This window comes from Heterodontus francisci, unplaced genomic scaffold (assembly GCF_036365525.1).
Source record: "Heterodontus francisci isolate sHetFra1 unplaced genomic scaffold, sHetFra1.hap1 HAP1_SCAFFOLD_51_1, whole genome shotgun sequence".
In the NCBI taxonomy this organism is placed as follows: domain Eukaryota; kingdom Metazoa; phylum Chordata; class Chondrichthyes; order Heterodontiformes; family Heterodontidae; genus Heterodontus; species Heterodontus francisci.
Window position 1 is genome coordinate 2,722,320 of NW_027141937.1, and position 9,243 is coordinate 2,731,562.

General features: G+C 43.6%; 2 non-coding genes across 2 annotated transcripts; both read right to left on the reverse strand.

Moving 5' to 3' along the window:
• Positions 1–2,410: 2,410 nt before the first annotated feature.
• On the reverse strand, positions 2,411–2,499 carry trnar-ucg (transfer RNA arginine (anticodon UCG)). The gene is given in 2 exon segments: positions 2,411–2,446; positions 2,463–2,499. It is a non-coding gene; the product is annotated as a tRNA-Arg (tRNA).
• Positions 2,500–8,209: 5,710 nt separating this feature from the next.
• trnat-agu (transfer RNA threonine (anticodon AGU)) lies at positions 8,210–8,283 on the reverse strand. The gene has a single exon. It is a non-coding gene; the product is annotated as a tRNA-Thr (tRNA).
• Between the last annotated feature and the right edge of the window lie 960 nt (positions 8,284–9,243).

Below are 9,243 nucleotides of genomic sequence, written 5' to 3' on the forward strand. Positions count from 1 at the left end.
ACCACGCTTCATCTTAACACGTTTTACTCTTTGTTTACATCAATTTCTTCCTTCCAGTAAACAGTTCAATTTGGAACACAGCTTCCAAATTACCTTTATTCACAAACCCGAACACAAGCTGCAAATGCTGCAAACACAGACCAGCCCAGACTTTCCCCTTTCTGTCAACCCATTCCTGTATCACTGCCTCTCCATCAACAGTTGTTGCTGGAATCATACAATCATAGAATGGCTAAAGCACAGAAGGAGGCCATTCGGCCTGACGAGCCCATGCTGGCTCTCTGCTAAAGCAACTCACCTCGTCTCACTCCCCAGTCAGTTCTATTTCGGTGGTGGGAAAACTTCTCGAAAGAATAATTCGGGACAAAATTAATAGTCCCATGGACAAATGTGGGTTAATTCAGGAAAGCCAGCATGGATTTCTAAAGGGAAAATCATGTTTAACTGTCCTGCTGGAGTTTTTTGATGAGGTAACAGAGAGGGTTGATGAGGGCAATGCTGTTGATGTGGTGTACATGGACTTTCAAAAGGTCTGGCAGCATCTGAATGGTCACTGACCTGAAACATTAACTCTGTTTCTCTCTCCACAGATGCTGCCAGACCTGCTGAGTATTTCCAGCACTTTTTGTTTATATTTCAGATTTCTAGCATCTGCAGTATTTTGCTTTTATTGACTTTCAAAAGGAGTTTGACACAGTGCAACACAATAGACTTGTGAGCAAAGTTATAACTCATGGAATAAAAGGGACAGTAGTAACATGGATATGGAATTGGCTGAGTGACAGGAAACAAAGAGTAGTGAGCAATGGATGTTCTTCGGGCTGGAGGAAGGTTTGTAGTGGAGTTCCCCAGGAGTCAGTGTTGGGACCCTTGCCTTTCCTGATATATATTAATGACCTAGACCTTGGTGTACAGGGCAGAATTTCAAAGTTTATGGATGATACGAAAATTGGAAGCATTGTGAACTCGAAGGATGATAGTGTAGAACTTCAAAAGGACATAGACAAGTTGGTGGGATGGGAGGACAGATGACAGGTGAAGTTCAATGCAGAGAAATGTGAATTGATTCATTTTGGTCAGAAGAACATGGAGTGACAATATAGAATAAAGGGTACAATTCTAAAGGGGGTGCAGGAGCAGAGGGACCTGGGGGTATAAGTCATTGCTTGAGAGAGCGGTTAATAAAGCATACAGTATCCTCGGCTTTAGTAATAGAGGCATAGAGTACAAGAACAAGGAGGTCATGTTGAACTTGTATAAGACACTAGCCTCAGCTGAAGTACTGAGTCCAGTTCTGGGTGCCACACTTTAGGAAAGATGTGAAGGCATTGGAGAGATTATGGAAAAGATTCATGAGAATGGTTCCAGGGATGAGGAATTTCAGTTATGAAGATAGATTGGAGAAGTTAGGACTGTTTTCCTGAGAGAAAAGAAGGCGAAGAGGAGATTTCATAGTGGTATTCAAAATGATGAGGGGTGTGGACAGAGTGGATAGGGAGAAACTGTTCCCACTTGTGAAAGGATCGAGAATGAGAGGGCACAGATTTAAAGTAATTGGTAAAAGAAGCAAAAGCGACATGAGGAAAAACTTTTTCACACAGCGAGTGGTTACAGTATGAACTGCCTGATAATGTGATGGAGACAGGTTTAATTGAAGCATTCATAGGGGAATTAGACTGTTATCTGAAAAGGAAGAATGTGCAGGATAATGGGGAGAGGACGGGGAAATGACATGAGGTGAATTGCTCATTTGGAGAGTCAGTGCAGACACGATGGTCCAAATGGCCTCCTTCTGTGCATTAACAATTCTGTGAATCCAATATTCAAGTCATTTATATATATGGTGGTCCTGACACTGACCCTTGTGGACATCACTGTTCACCATCTTCCATTCTGAAAAACAACCAAATACCACAACTCGCTTTTCTTGATATTTCATACATTTTTTAATCTAAGCAGATACTGACCCTCCTATTCCAAGAGCCTCAGTTTTGTTACCCAGCATTTTATGTGGTAGTTTGTCAAACGCTTTCTGAAAATCCATATAGACAACATCCATTGCTTTCCCTTCATCAACCTTTTCTGTTATTTCATCAAAAAAATCAGTTATTTATTAATAGTTGCAGCACTGAAACAGGCCCTTCGGCCCACCAGGTCTCTGCCGACCAACAACCACCCATTTATACTAATCCAACATTCTTCCCATTTTCCCGACCACATCCCCCATCACCGACCAACACTCGGGGCAATTCACAATGGTCAATTTCCCAATCAATCTGCAAGTCTTTGGCTGTGCGAGGAAACACACGCAGTTGCAGGGAGAACTCAAACTGCGCACAGACATTACCCAGAACTGAACACTGTTCGCTGGAGCTGTGAGGCTGCGGTGCAAAACACTGATCGCCCAAAATGACCATAGCAGGACTCGAACCTACAATCTTCTGATAACCTCAATAAATACACCGAAGTCAGACGCCTTATCCATTAGGCCACACGGCCAATAGTGAAGGATTGAAGAGGTGCTGAACCTCTCAGTTTTCGGTCTACCCAAACCAAGTTCAAGGCCTGAATAATGAACCGATTGCCTCATTAGTTCTGTGAATAATACAATGATTTAATAGACAATGTTTTGAAACATTCCTGCCCATAAATCTTGATAACAGAGAGTGTGTGGATCTCCTGACTCAGAATGTTTAATGGATACAGTCCTCAGATCCGACAAGGAATCCCTGAACATCCGCAGTAAAGACAGTGTGGATGAGGAAATGTAAGAGCCGGGAGCTGAAACTCAGGGACGGCCGAGCTCTCCTGTCATTGAGCTTGTGTGTCTGCTCTGCTCGCCGCACTTCCAGCTCTACTTTGTTTCCAATGAAAAGATGAAAAGGGCTGTTCGGTTTTCCTCTCACTGACAGCGTGTTTCACTCGGGTTAATATAACCCGGGACTTTTGCTGCTGAAATGAATACTGCAAGGTCCCAGCAAACACACCGGCTCCCTCCTTTCTCCCCTCTTTCGATCTTATTGTTTTACCAGGAGGGGCTCAATAATAACAAACCCCCTGCAGGGAATGACCACAAATTGAGCATCAAAATGGGGCAATTGGGCAGCTTTCTGGGTTCTAGGTTCCCCCTACCCCGCCCCTCCCTCCCTCCAGTCCAAGCCCCTCTTCACTTTCTTTGGGACTTTGATGAGGGTGAAATGGGGAAAGTTCCCATTGATGTTTGAATGCTGAATTGCTGCAAAGATCTGCGCACGCGCGGTGTTGCCCCGCCCCCAGTGGGTCGTCACAATGAGGAGTGGAGCGCATGCGCAGCCTTTCCCCAACCCAGTCTGTGAGGCCATTCACTCAATCAGGGGAAGATGCTTCAAATCAGCTGCTAATGGAGACTTCCCGGGCCCGGGGGAAGGGAACAAACAGCATCTGCTTCCAGCGGCCACTGCTTTGGGAGCGTGTCCGCAGATGTGCTCAGAGATTGGCATTGAGTGGTGGGAAGTTGAGGGGGAGTCGGGGAGTGTTTGTAACAGACACTGTGGAGCAGGAGCTGCTCCCGGAACATGGAGTGAGCCGGGGACACGGGGAAGGGAGAGTTCATTCTCGGACAGTGTCTGTACAGGCTCAGGGAGACACAATGGGAAGAAATCACTATTGAAAATCACTGACAATTTCACCACCCAAAGAAGAGGGAATTTTCCTGCTTTAGTTCCAGTCTCTCACTGTTTGTTGGATCGTGAACAGTGGGGGAAAAATAGCCGCCAAATAACGAGCGTTTATTGCAGACACCAGGTGAGAAGTGTGAAAGGCACATTTTAAATAGTGGCTGCTTGTTTTCTGTTGAAATAGAAATGTGACTGTGTAAAGGTCACTGCTCTATCGGACAGTCCCAGTCATTGAGCAGTGCAGGGCTTGTGTTGTTTCTGAATGTCACAAACTTGTTGTAAAACCACTGCAAACACCTGGTAAACAGAAGCTGAATACTGCAGTACTGCAGTGGAGTCAGACACTGACACTGTTTGTGTTCCTGGTTTTCATTTTGTGATTGTTCATAATGATTATTATTGGGATTATTACATTGATCGCTTTTGTATCTTCTACCTCACCATTTCTTTCATTCCTGCAGGAAAATACATGAAGGAACCTGAATGGATGTGGTGATTCTTGACACAAGGAAAAGTGCAGTGATCTCGTTCCAACACACAGTCGGTACAGGATCACTCCCAAAGCACAGAGATACTGCCAGCTCATCAGCTCCACTGGAACAAACAAAACAAGTAGTCAGACAGACACTGATCCCAAAGTCGAGAGACACATTTTCAATCCAACAGTCAAACAATAGCAGGAGAGACAGAAGTTGTTTCTATTTCACTCCAATTCAGTAGAGCTGATAGGTTGATACATCAACCGCAGTCCAAAAACAAACTCACTATCAGATCTAAATAAACTCTGTCACCATGGTTACATTTTAAATATAAAACTTGAAACAGAACAGACAAAATTTACATGATTGAAAGGTACAGAATGAATGCAAGGAGGCTTCAAGGGGATTTGGACAGGGTAAGTGAATGGGCAAGAACATGGCAGATGGAATATAATGTGAATAAGTGTGAATTTCTCCACTTTGGGAGAATAAACAGAAAGACAGAGTATTTCTTAAATAGTGAGAGGTTGGGAAGTGTCGATGTCCAAAGGCACCTGGGTGTCCTTGTTCATGAGACACTAAAAGCTAGTGTGCAGGTGCAGAAAGCAATTAGGAAGGCAAATGGTATGTTGGCTTCATTGAAAGGGGATTTGAGTACATGGTTAAAGATGTATTGCTTCAATTGTATAAAGTCTGGCTGAGACTGCACCTGGAGTATTCTGTACTATTTTGGTTTTCTTATTGAAGGAAGGATAGACTTGTCACAGAGGGAGTGCAACAGAGATTCACCGGACTAATCCCCTGGGATGGTGGGATTGTCTTATGATGAGAGACTGCAGAAACTGGGCCGAAATTCTCTGGAGTTTCGAAGAATGAAAGGTGATCTCATTGAAACTTACAAAATTCTTACAGGGTGTGACAGGGTAGATATGGATAGGATGTTTCCTCTGTCTGGTGAGTCTAGAACAAGGGGACACAGACTCAGAATAAGGGCAGGCCATTTGAGACTGAGATGAGCAGGAATTTCTTTACTCAGAGGGTGGGAAATCTGTGGAATTCTTTATCCCAGTGGGCTGTGGAAGATCAATCATTGAACATATTCAAGACAGAAATCGATAGATTTCTAAATACTAACAGGATCAAGGGATATGGAGATAGCAGGAAAAATGGCGTAGAGTTAGATGATCAGTCACGATCTGTTTGAACGTTGGAGCAGGCTTGATGGGCTAAATGGCCTAATGCCCCTATTTCCTGTCATCTTTTGAATCCCAATAATGTACATCGGAACGTTAGACCAAGTTATGCATTACATACCAGTTCAACAATCCCACACAGATTAAGACTGAAAGATACAGTATCAATTCCATTACTACAAAATGAAGGACTTGGAGCTTGCAGACCAGCCCATGTATAAGATTGAAAGTTATATTTTCATTCACAATCGTTTTCACAGAGCTAAATATTAAATACCAATCCACAACTTGTACAGGACTACCAAATAAAACCTACAACTGTAAAATACAGTTAATCCATATTTTAAATTAAACACAAGGCAAACAAATATTGATACATTAAGAGAGTGGGAAACAGTGAGAGCAGAGTGGAGCAGAAAGAGCCCAGGAGAGAGAGGGAGCAAGAGTTCACTCGGAGAGCAGGGAACTGCGAGAGCACGTGTCAAAAAAGGCAAATGAATCCACAATTAATGGGAAAACACTGAATGGTGTAGAGGAAGTGAGGGACGTTGGAGTGAATGTCCACAGATCCCTGAAGTAGCAGTACAGGTTAATAAGCTGGTTCAGCAGGTATATGGAATCATTTCCTTTATTAACTGAGGTATAGAGTATAAGGGTGACCTGGTATCCATGTCAATAAGTCACTGACAGTTAACATGCAGGTGCAGCAAGCAATTAGGAAGGCTAATAGTATGTTAGCCTTTATCACAAGAGGATTTGAGTACAGGAGTAGTGAATTCTTGCTTCAATTGTATAGAACCCTGGTTAGACCGCACTTGGAGTACTGTGTACAGTTTTGGTCTCCTTACCTTAGGCAGGATATTATTGCCATGGAGGGAGTTCAACGAAGGTTCATCAGACTTGTTCCTGGGATGGTGGGATTGTCGAATGAAGTGAGATTGGGGAAACTGTGGCTGTATTCTCTAGAGTTTTGAAGAATGAGAGGTGATCTCATTGAAACCGACAAAATACTTAAAGGACAGTCAGGGTAGATAAAACTAAGATGTTTCTCCTGGTTGGGGAGTCGAAAATCAGGGGACACAATTTCAAAATAAGGGGGAAGCCACTTAGGACAGAGATGAGGAGAAATGTTGTTACTCAGAGGGTTGTGAATCTTTGGAATTCTCTACCCCAGAGGGCTGTGGAAGCTCAGTCGTTGAGTATGTTTAAAGCAGAGATTGACAGATTTGTAAATACAAATGACATAAGGGAATATGAGGAAAGTGTGGGAAAAAGGGCATTGAAGTGGATGTTCAGCCATGATCATATTGAATGGCGGGGCAGTCTCGATGGGCTGAATGGCCGACTCCTGCTCCTATGTTTCGCTGTTCCTAACTCCACATTATCGATGAGACACAGCCTCAGGCCGACTTGTCGGGTGGTGCAAACAGATAACACTGCTTCTGATCTTCACCAGAACAGAGAGTGAGATGTAAAATTGATCATCAAACAGACTGTGAGAGAATACAACAGAATAAAACACATGGAGAGACACTGTGGAATAACAAATAGATTTGATTGGAATGTTGAATTTTGATTGGAATGGATAAAACACCAGAAACAGCAGATTAAATTGGGATTCTCATCATTATATTGATCTGAGACAGAAAAGAGAAACTGATGAGAAGGAAGAATGGAACTGTTAAGTTTTTTTGAGTTTTTCACTCACCCATGAAAGCTGATTAAAAAAAGATGCAAATAACAGAGAATTTCTCCAAAAAGGGAGATTAAATGCTGCCGAAACCTTGGATCGAAGGATGTCCCAACAGATCACCTGTTTAACTGTCTCCTCACTGGGGGATTTCAATCAGTGAGCAATATTATTCGCTACCTTTTTTTTGTTCAATGAACCCAGAACTGTCACTTGGAGTTAATATCTGCATTCCGACTCCTGAATATTTTCTGGACACATTTCCTGCTGAAAGAACTAAGAACTCTTTTCTAATTTACACAATACTATATACACATTCATCAAACCTCTTAAGCTAGCATCCTTGGTGCTGCTCTCTCTTCTCCCAAACCTCATCTCATGTGACTGTTGCATCATCACTCTGACAGTGGGAGGGGTTGATCCCACTATCTTCAGCATTAACCCTTTACATCCTTATACTACACTGTCTGTCCAAACAAATGGGTGGAGGGAACTTCCTTCATTTATTCAAACACTTGAAAATCAACTCAAAGCCATCAGAGAGAGAGAGAGGGAGAGAGAGTGTCAGAGAACTTCCTGCATCCAGTCCTGACCCTGTCACACTCAGCAGCTGCTCACCCAGACCCCACTCTCATCAACACTGAACATTGTTACAGAGACCCTTCAAATAATGTTTATAAAAGGCGGAAAAATTCAAAGTTCATCGCAGCCGGATTGAACGGAACAAAGTTTAATATCTTATCAGCTTCTCTCAATACCCACGAGACATAGGTTTTCTTATTTGGTTCCTTTGATTTTTCTTGTTCCTGATTGACAAATATTCCAAACCTCGGATCAACCCTCCCACTCGCGTCATGTCCCCAGTCTCGGTTAAAAGCAACACATAACGAGACCAACACTCTGAAACAGACTACGCAGTCACACTTTCCTTCAGTGAGATTAATGTCGAGCTGTTTTCCAGATTGAATGTAACCGTGAACAAATTTGTATCAAAGAAGTTGCCTTTGGCGCATCAGCACTGAATTTCTGGACAAGGAGGAACAGCCATTCCCAGCTCACATCCTTCACAAAGGCTGTTTTCTCCTGTGACTGAAATTCATCATGTAATTTGAATTCCAAGTTCAAGTTCACAAAACAGAGATGTAAATGATTGATAAGGAAACTTCGAAAGCATATCACGAATGTGAAATAAGGCTCTGCTGGGAGTTGAACCCAAGCTCTTCTGTTCACTAAACAGGTGCTTTAACCAACTAAGCTACAGAGCCAAATCACAAATGCTTGTGTAGTTGAAATCAGAGGAGGATCTGTTTATTCTCATCACACTTCTCCACTGGTCACAACATATTTTAACTTTTCCTACTTACTGATACAGTCATATACTCTATTTTTCCCAAAACTGAGAATGGAGGTGGAGGGGCGACATGATAGAGGTTGACAAAGTTATGAGTGGCAGAGACAGAGTGGATAGTCAGAAGCTTTTTCACAGGGTGACAGAGTCAGTTACGAGGGGACAGAGGTTTAAGGCGAGGGGGGCAAAGTTTAGAGGGGATGTGCGAGGCAAGTTCTTTACACAGAGGGTGGTGAGTGCCTGGAACTTGCTGCCGGGGAAGGTGGTGGAAGCAGGGAAGATAGCGACGTTTAAGAGGCATCTTGACAAATACATGAATAGGATGGGAAGAGAGGGATACGGTCCCCTGAAGTGCAGAAGGTTTTAGTTTAGACAGGCATCAAGATCGGCGCGGGCTTGGAGGGCCGAATGGCCTGTTCCTGTGCTGTACTGTTGTTTGTTCTTTGGACATAGATAACACGTTTATAGATGTGGTCACCTCACAGCTTAAGAGTATGCAGGGAGAGAGGGAATGGGTGACCACCAGGCAGTCAAAAAGAATCAGGCAGGTAGTGCAGGACACCCCGAGTGCGTCTCACTCTCCAGCAGGTATTCAGTTCTGAATACAGAGGACAATGATGCTTCACCTGGGGAGTGCAGCCGGAACCAAGTCCATGACACCATGGGTGACTCAGCAGCAAAGGGGAGTACAGGGAAGACTGGAAAAGCCATAGTGATAGGTGATTCAATCGTCAAGGGAACAATCAGGTGTTTCTATGGCCACAGACGTGAATCCAGGAATGGAGTGTTGGCTCCCTGGTGCCAGGGTCAAGGATGTCATTGAGCAGTTACAGAGCACCCTGAAGCGGGAGGGTGAACAGCCAGCAGTGGTAGTCCA